General features: G+C 35.9%; 1 long non-coding RNA gene across 1 annotated transcript in view; it reads left to right on the forward strand.

The window, feature by feature from the left end:
- The window catches only part of LOC115906508, a 62,101-nt gene extending 53,341 nt beyond the window's left edge, over positions 1–8,760 (forward strand). Inside the window, exon 3 of the long non-coding RNA XR_004060916.1 lies at positions 8,704–8,760. This is a non-coding gene — a long non-coding RNA (uncharacterized LOC115906508). The remainder of the gene's footprint in view (positions 1–8,703) is intronic.
- Positions 8,761–9,610: the final 850 nt, after the last annotated feature.

Here is a 9,610-nt window from a genome sequence, read left to right on the forward strand (position 1 = left end):
GAAGAGTGGGTTAGCAAATGGGGAGGTTATTTTCCAAAAGAAAAATAGAAATGGGGAGAAACTATGTTGATGACTCCTGTCTTTCCTTATAACTAGGTCTTGCAGTACATTCATACTCTGTTAAATTAACGTCTTTCATACATTAGCAATTCCCCTCTTTTTTATTGGTTAGAATTTTTTTCTGCTTCACTGGGGGCATGTTAATACAAATAAAAGCATTGCACCATCTGCAGATGAAGATTCTTGCCTTTTTTACTGTAAAAATAGGAAGAGTATATAATGTCAAATATTTTTTAAAAGGCTATGTTAACTGCTTGGTTCAAAGTTTTACAGACCTCCTCCTGAGCACCTCCTCCTCCTCCTCCTGAACAATGCATGTTCACGTAGAGGACCTCAGTGTTTTCTCTCTATAAGGGAGTTAGGCACTGCTTGTACTAAAACACTTACTTAGAAAACTAGATTGATTTGCTATTTAAAAGGGGAATGATCTTCTGGTTTTTATTTTAGTCTCACTCTGCAGCACATATGAGATGATTCTGGAGAAAAGTTGCTTTTGTTATCTGTGCAATGAAGGTGGCTCAGCATTCCTTTACAGCTCTCGTGGGGTGTAATGTGGTTAAATTCAGGAGTGGCTTTATCAGTAAGGACAAGGGCTGTGTGATGGGAAAGTGGCTGTGTGCCTGTGCAGCCCTGAAGCCAGATGACAGTTGGTTCCTCTTTTCAAGTACATGCTGGTTTCTTAACCACTTAGATTTGCTTCAGTGCAATCTAGACCAGCTCGTGATTTATGGAGACGTTCTGATCCATTCCCGATTCCATCTCTGGGGTTGCCTGCACACCCCCTGTGAGTTAAACATTCAAAGTCTGAGTGCTGCTGAATCCTGACAAGATGAATCTTCACACTGTAATTATTTCTTTGCCCCAATGTGTAGCAATAACAAATCTTGATCTCTTTGATGGTAGAAAATATTTGTTTATGGAAAGTTATTTATTACTTACTGTTTTTATATTCAGTATAATTGACATGAAGGACTTGGTATATGTAATTACATTCCCCTGAGATTATTCAGGCTAATGGTTTATAGGTAATTTAAGCATTAGATTTGTAGCTTAAACAAGAAATTATTTTATGTGATCTGCATAGCGTAACAGTTTTAGGCAAATACAGTATTTAAAATTCTTTGCATGAATTATTTTGTTTTACATTTTCCTTTGTCATTTTAATGCCAATCCTATTTATGGATGTTATTCTACAATAGATACTAGTGTATTTAAATATTTTATGGGTGTTATTATTATCCTGACATGGAATGACTAATATATATGTCTTTGAAAAAGAATTTTCTGCAGTATCTTCCAGTCATTGGTGTTTCTTTTTTATGAATTATAAATCAGAAAATAGCTATATATTTGTTTGTGAGAGAATGCAGATTGTGACTGTACTTTATCAGTTTATTTTTTGTTAATCATGTTGAGCTTAAACTTCCTATTTATTGACCTAAGTAGGTGAAATAAATAAGTGCATTTAAGAATTAGGTTATTCTTGCAATACAATTGCAATATATAAAGTATTTAACTTTTAGCAGCTGTACACCTCTCTGAGCTTCAGTCATGCCTTAGTAGTCAAAGCAAATTTCTCTTCAGATGTCCCTTTTTGGACAGTAGTTGTTTTTTGAGGTAAAATAGATTGTGCTTGATATCACAAGTGTCATTTTATGTGTCTGTGATGTTGTCAAAAAGAATAATCTGTAATCTATAATGTTGACATGATAAAATTGCAACAATGCCTAGCTTAATAGCATAGTTACCCAACATTTGTTGTAACAAGTGCAACAATGCACCATGACAGGGTCTGATTAAAAACATTGATCAATTCCATTTCTCACTTCCTGCTGTAAACAATTGTAGGAATTTACTGAAACACCTCACGTTTCTTATTTCTGATTTTTCTAGAGGGAAATTGTGCCATGAAAAAATTGGTCAATGTAACTGTGTTTGCAAAAATTACTGTGAAATTTATTAGAACTGATGGATAAAGACAAGGAAAGATCCTTTTCTATATATTTTTTTCTCTTATTATATCACTTCTAATACAAAATTACTTAGAAAAACAATGTCTTTGATTAACACAGTTTTCATAATCCAGGGCCATTTTCTTCTATATTAGGAAAAAGAACATATACATGTAAAAAAATTGGTTAAAATTTACCTAAGACACTGTGCTTGTAACAGAAAAGTTCCTCTTTTTTTGATTCCACTTTTTCCTTGCTCTGTCCACTCCCTATTGCCTGCCAAAGGGGTTAATTCTATTGCCCATGTCTGCACATGAATCAGATTGGGCTCAGGTTTGTTCTGAAGTCTGTTGTGCAGAGTGATGTTCAGATAACTCCAAGTAATTACATGAAATATTTTAACAATGCACAGTGTAGTAATTAATTTTTACAAAGCAATGCATTAAATAGTGTTGGATAGTTGCTGATGCTGCAGTATTTTGGGAGAAAATTGATTTGTGTATTGATGTCCCTTTCATCTGTGCATTGCTCTTACTTTATATGCCTTCCTCCTTTGGTAGTGTATGTGTAAACCGTCCTGGTTTAAGCTGATGCATTCATTCTGAGGCCAAAAGAGAAGCTGAGGTAAATTCAGTGACAGTAGAGGGATTGAATTGAAAGCTTCTGAGCCCTATCCACGACCTATTATGTTTTCTTTTTAATTTCCTAAAATGTTTCAAATAGGATAGGGAACCATATAATTTTAGAAGCTTGGATCTCATTATATATTCAATATATTTTCTGTGATAGCTTTTTTTCCTTAAGATTGCTCTTTGTATTTCTTTATATCCTATCCCAGGATAGGCGCAGAGTGATTTTGCCTTGAGACAGAAGGTTGGTCACAAGTCTTTATGCTCCCTGGATGTAGGGGGGCAAGAGACACTATGGCTCGATGAGGAAGACTGCTTTTATATGAAGGAAAACAATGTAGTGCCAACAGAGCTGTTTGGGAGCACTGTATGCACCCTGTGATGTCACACAGTGACTCTGGCGTTGATGTCAGTGGCTAAAGCAGCTCTGTTGCCCTGGATTTTCAGGGGCAATTCAGATATCCTGCCTCTGCCTGTGTTATCTCTGTAGAGCAGTTTTTTTGTCTATGACAATAGTGTATTTCACCCTTAGATAGCTATTGAGGTGCTTTCTTGTACTCTGAGGTTTAAACCGGAGCAGGGCATTGTAGCTTGAGAAATTATGCATTATTATTGCTAATAGGTTCACTGAAATACTTGATAAGAGGTTTGCTCCAGAGAGTATCTCCGTAGCTGCTGCTTCTTTTAAGCAGAAGAAGCCATACTGCTGAGAAAAAGAGAACCTTTTGTAAAAAGATAAAAAAGCTGGTGATGTCTGTGTTAACCGCTGTGCTTGGTCAGGTTAAATTTATAATTATCAATGAATTGGTTCTCCATAAAGGCCAACTGACAAACAAGGGACTACCAAGTTCAAGGAGTGAAAATGTGCTTATATGAATTGATTAGAAACAAAGACGTTAATGCATTTGTTACTGTTAGTAATTACTCTTACTCTGACCTCTAAAACCAATATTCCTGTGGATGAAAATGAATCTTTTTTTTTTTTTTTGCCTTGCTGTTCGTATAACAGCATCAGTATACACACTTCCTGATTAAAGACCTGCTTTTTTCAGACACATTGATGACAAGAAAAAAAATGTTTTTCTTGTTGTCTTTAGGAGGAATAGGAAAAACTGTACTGCTATATGATCATCCAGCTGAAATACTGTTATCCAAGAACTCCAGAGTTTAGCTATATGAGCTCCCCATATCCATTTGGTATTAGTTTTGTGCAGAAATACACTTTTGATGAAGTTCTTGCTTCCACAAAGCAGAATTTGACACCCAGGTTTAGGGATTGCATGGAGTGCAGCAAATTAAATAAATTTCTATTTATTGTCCAAGTGCCATTTCTGAAAACAAAACTGTATTGCAAGGCAGTTGAGCAGTCACTTTCTCCCTCACTGTGCTGCTCAGCATTACACTTTGCACCTTCTTCTGCCACCTTCCAGGGCGAACGATACAGATGCTGCTCTGTTTGGTGCTGCTTTTTTTTTTTTTTTTTTTGAGGATTACCAGGACTGATGCTGCTGAGAGCGCTATAAAACACAGCAAGGGAATTGGTATGTCATGAATCATGTTACTACTTGGAGCTGGTAGCTTCTGAACTGTTCTTTCCTCTGCTTTTTCTCAGAGAGAAAAGTGAATTAACCTCATGGAAGATGTGCCTAATTTCCTTCTGCTATTTTCCATCAGGAATCTTAGAACTCAAGCTTGTTTCATTCCTTTTGGAATTCTGGTTGAGCATATGGAAGCTCTCTTGTAAAACTTGTGGTATCCTATGTTTTCTTCTTGTTTAGTATTAATTTATTTAGGATTATGAATTTTTTGTTGCCTTAATGCAGTTTAAAAAAGAAAATCAGAAAATCAACTGGCTAGCAAAAAGGAGGACTTTCCACTCATATGAATATTAAAAGTTATAGTCAGTGTTAAAAGAGATCCATGTTACTTCAAAAAGCTTTTTCTCTCCCTTATGTCGAAATGACCCTTATGAATGCTAACACTAAAAATGGCTAGAAGATTAAAAATGTGCCTCACCCTGAAACAAAAGCAAGCATAGATGTGATCTGCAGAGCCTTTAGTACTGGATGACCCCTGGCTATGGACTGCATCTTTAAAAGGACCAGTGTCTGTTCCTCTCATTGCTGAGGCAGCAAAGGGTTTGTGTTTAGATTTGAGTAAGGGCCCACTATATTGTACCACAGAGATCTTACTTTTCTGGCACTCATTCCTATTGCTGTTTCTCCTGTGGTCCTCCAGCATCTCACTTGGATTCATTCTGTGATTGAACTGGGACATATAAATGGTTTGGTTGAATTGAATTTTGAATTGGTTTTGAATATTATTTTTTCTCTGAATAGCTTCATTTTACTTTTTTTTTGCATTCCCATAGTTACCAGTGTTACAAGTAGGGTGGGGAAAGGAAAGCATGTGTCTGACAAGGCCATTGGCCTTGTTTTTGTTTGATGGCACTATAGCTAAAATCAGATCTGTCACTGATGTCAGCACTTTACTTAAAGCTGCCCGAGTTTCTTCACCGCTGTTTTCATCCTCAGAATTGTAAATCAATACCCTTTGATCTAAACATAAAAGCCTGGGAAGCTTATGTTGAGGATGTCTTCCCTTGTGCCTCGCTTCATTCAGTTCAGCCGCTAAATCTGGTCTAAGGAAATCAAAAGCAATACTGAATTGACATTTAATAGCTTTCCTCAAAACTGCCAGAAAGTAATTTCTCAGAAAGTTTGAAACAAACTTTGCATTGTACTGGTCTATTATTAGCATTCCACTTACCATATGCAAGTAGCTTTTTGAAAGCAGCACGTAATATCTGAACAAGGAATTCTAAATGCTTCTGCCTTAATTAAATTGAATTTTCTGAGGAATAATAAAAAATATTCAAAGGAATATGGAGGAGAAAGAATTACTGTTCAGGAATTCTGAGGAACAAATGTGTTTTGTCAACTGTACCATTTTTGAGCATGTGGAGTAAACTGCAACTAGACTAAAACACAGTTGCCTCCAATTTTTGCGAAAATCAATTTTTAAGCATTTCAGTGTCTTGTTAGTTCACTTCTACAGACTAGTACTCAATGGTGTGTCTCTTTTAGTTGCTATTGCACAGCAAGAATTAGTGGGTTTTTTCCAAGCTTCCAGGAATCCTAATGTCTACTAATCAGCTGTTACAAATGTGTGCTTTCTTTTAATTGATTCTGTAAGGGAGTAATGAGGTTTATATTCAGAATTTTGCAACATATTGGAAAATTAGAATGTATAGGAAACATTAACTTACTATTTTGCTGGAGTATAAACTTCTTCTTACATCTGACATTTTCCCATGAGGGAAGTGGAACTCCTAAGGTGATTTTTCTGATTGTCAGAGATATTTTATAATTATTTGTAATATTTATGCTTTTTGCTGGAACAGCCTTGGTTCTGTTGGAAGAAATTACTGCATGAGTTCAACAAGGAGCCGTAGTCCTGCTTACAACACAGAAATCCAGTGCTGTCAGTGATGCTCTGACAGTGGATATGAGAGTGGGAATTACTCGAGCTGAAGTGTTCAATGAGGTAAATAGAGCAATGCAAATCTCAAGAGTTTCTGAAATACAGAATATGCAAGGACGATTTTGAGAACGTGTATTACATTGCTGCTTCCTCTCGACATCTTTTTCCTCTCTTCAGCTTTTAAAAATCACATATTCCCCAAGGAAAGCTGCCACCTTAGACAGTGTCCCTGTAGGAGGGAAAATGAGCAGCTGCAATATTGTGTGTATAAAGTGTGTGTGTGCATGTGTATGGTGACATGACACAATGCTTTGTGACAGCTCATTTTATTTTGGGTTCTTCACATGACAGATGAAATGATTTCTGTAATTATTCTTAGGTATAAGACCCAAAGACAGTTCTGTTAATACTTGGACTGTTTGGCATAAAATACATTTGGGTATCTCATTTAAACATCCCTCTGGGAAAAAAGCTCTGGAAATCAGAAGTGATTGAGTGGATGAGCTCCAACTGTATTGCGTCTAGGCCCGGTAAAACGGAAAGTATAGGGGGCTGATTTTCATTTCAAGTGTTTCATTTGAGGTGCAGTTTCATCCCAAGACTTACATAACCAGACTAGCTTTGCTTGTAGTTGAATTAGCTCTTGTTTTACTTCTAAGTTAAATTAAGATCATTGCTCTTTTATGCCAAGGAGTAGGAAAAGTTTAAATATATTCTTGCTTTAGAACAAAAATGTACATTATCCATAACCAGTGATAAAATACTCCTTGCCATTGCAAGCCTTTATCGCTACTTAGGATTAGAAATAGATCAATTATATAATTTGATATACTGCTAAGGAAATTATTGTACATGTGTCTATGCCTTATTTTAAAATAATCAATAGGTTTATAATTTAAAGTGAATGTAGAATATTTTAAAAATACATACTACAATTAGTAAACTAAGTAAGAAAAAATGTATGTAGTCTCCTGAAGCTTGAAGGGGATTTGTTGCATCTGTATTTGTTGTGTAGCAATAATGCAATTCTTATTATTAATTTAGAGAAAATATTATTGAACTTTGGTGAAAATTATTTTCTCTTTCTGAACATTTAGTGTGACTTTGTCATACATTTTTAGGTTTCTAGCTGGGCTGGTTTGCTTTCATTCAGGATTGAAGTCAGTAGCTGTATTTCCAGGATTACTGAAAGGTTGAACCTACTTCAATGATATACAGGGTCTACAGAATAACAGTTTTGCAGCTTATATGCTTAAGGGAGAGGGAATATGTTCAGAAAAATTCACTTAAATCATCTATCAAAGGTGCCAGTGCACCTAGTGGCTTTATTTCTCAGGAAAGCAAAGAGAGATGGAAGGGCACAAGGGGAACTTTTATTGATTGCTTTCTGGGAAAATTATTCTATGAGTTACTTTTGCAAAGAATGTAATTTGCCTGGGGTACAGCAGGAATAGTATGAAAAGCTCTGGGAGAAATAGTTCCCTGGTTGATTTTTTTCAATATGAAATGATGATGTTCTCAGAACCAGAGCTAAATCAGCTCCACAAATATCACTAGAGATGGGTAGGACTTTGTGTGCTTGATAATGCTACAAGTAACTTTTGAAAGGTCTACTGGAAGGAAAAAATGGAAATTGGGAAGAAGAGAGATTTTTACTTCTCATTGAACTGTTCCATGTAATAAAGAAGAAGGCAAATAATTAATTGTGGGATGTAATGCTCTAACTGACTCACAGGACTACTTTCTTTCCCATTTCTATGATGAAAGCCTTGAAAATATACTAGTGCAGGTTATGATACTTTTGACCTGTACTGTCATGTTTTCTGTTTTAAGATCTGAAGCCAAAAGCATTATCATCCTTAAAACTGAAACTGGGACAACTCAATCAGTTTTTCCACATCAAATTCTATATATATAGCAGTCAATCTGTGATTCAGATATAGGCTTATCTCCCACAGGTGAAAGAAGCTTAAAAAAGAAAAGAAAAAGAAGAAATTCTCAGTTTACAAATTATACTATTTTATGAATTTGTCCAATATTTACCATTTTGCAGTATTAGAGGAATCTGATAAGTGAATTGAAGTTGAACTTGAAATTTATAGAAATGTTTTTGGAAAACTGTCTTTTATAATTAGGGAAGAAAAGCAGTATTTAAGAAGATAAAATACAAAAAGAAAAAAGAACTGCATGTCCCTGCATGTGACAGGTGGAAGGTCTAAAGTCTGAGGAAATTTATTATCACTCAGTTACTATCAGTCCTCATTGCTCACTGTCACGCTGCAGAAAAAGAGGTAATTTTTTCTGAGTTGCAGTCTTACTGTACAGCCACACATTTCACATCATTTGATGTGAAATTTGATTTGATTCTGACATCATTTCACATTGGCATTAATGTACAATATTTGTAAAGCAATCTTGTTGCTGGAAAACATTGCTTCAGTAGTCAAAGTGATGGAGTCATGTTCTGAATTTAATTTTGATATGCTGTATTGTTTCTTAGAGCATTGCAGTATACATATTTTTGTGTTCGAGAATCAGGAATATATTTGCAAGAGGTGAATTGTTTTGTCTTCCTCCAGCCTAAGAAGAGACCCATATAATTTGAAGTTCACAAAGACAGCTATCAACAAACCAGCAGAATTATAGATGAAGAACTGTTCTGTGGTGAGTCAACTGAAGCTTTTGTACTTTGGGCTTCTTGAGTGAAGATTGTATGACACATACTCTCAAATAAGTAGAAATGACAAAGTATCAGTAATTGATTGAAACCTCAGGGAATTGCTCTTACAAAAATAGTACTAAAAATGAAATATATATTACTGTTTCACTATTTTAGCTAAAGTATTCTGTTCTACTGCTGACCATTATTTTTCTTCTGGTTTGATCAATATTCTCACATTTTACAGTAATTTTTTGACATCTAATACTATATATTGTAGTTTCCTCCAATAATTCCTGTAGCTGATACCATGAAGCACTTTTCATTGCTAAAAAATCTCCTAATCCTTGACAAGCTTGTATCTGAACATCCCATTTGTGCTGAAGTTGCAGCTAAGTACTGTGGAGTGGCACTTTAGGCATTGACTGTGTAGGGACCTCACTGTTCTCATCTTTCTGGTGACAGCTAAAAGATACAGCCCATTTTTGCCAATTTGGATCAGTTCTCACTGGAGACTGTAATGTTGCTGGCATGAGGATGCTCCTTGGTGCAGCCCCTGGCCAAACAGCTGAGAGGGAATTGCAGCAGGCAGAACAGGATTCTTCCCACAGGGCTGAGCCCTTGGTGACAGCTGGTAATGCAAAGCACTTCCTGAACTGAGTGCAGGGGCTCTAACACTGCTCCTTTGCTCTCCTCATATGCACAGTCACCACTTTTCTGGAAGGCAAAGCCCAAGTATTTGTAAGTGATTGTGAAAATACTGAGCTTTGTTCCTGTGAATTTACTCTTTTTGGAGGGCTGACTCTGCAGAGGAATAAATAAAAAGG

This window comes from Camarhynchus parvulus, chromosome 8 (genome assembly GCF_901933205.1).
Source record: "Camarhynchus parvulus chromosome 8, STF_HiC, whole genome shotgun sequence".
Lineage (NCBI taxonomy): Eukaryota > Metazoa > Chordata > Aves > Passeriformes > Thraupidae > Camarhynchus > Camarhynchus parvulus.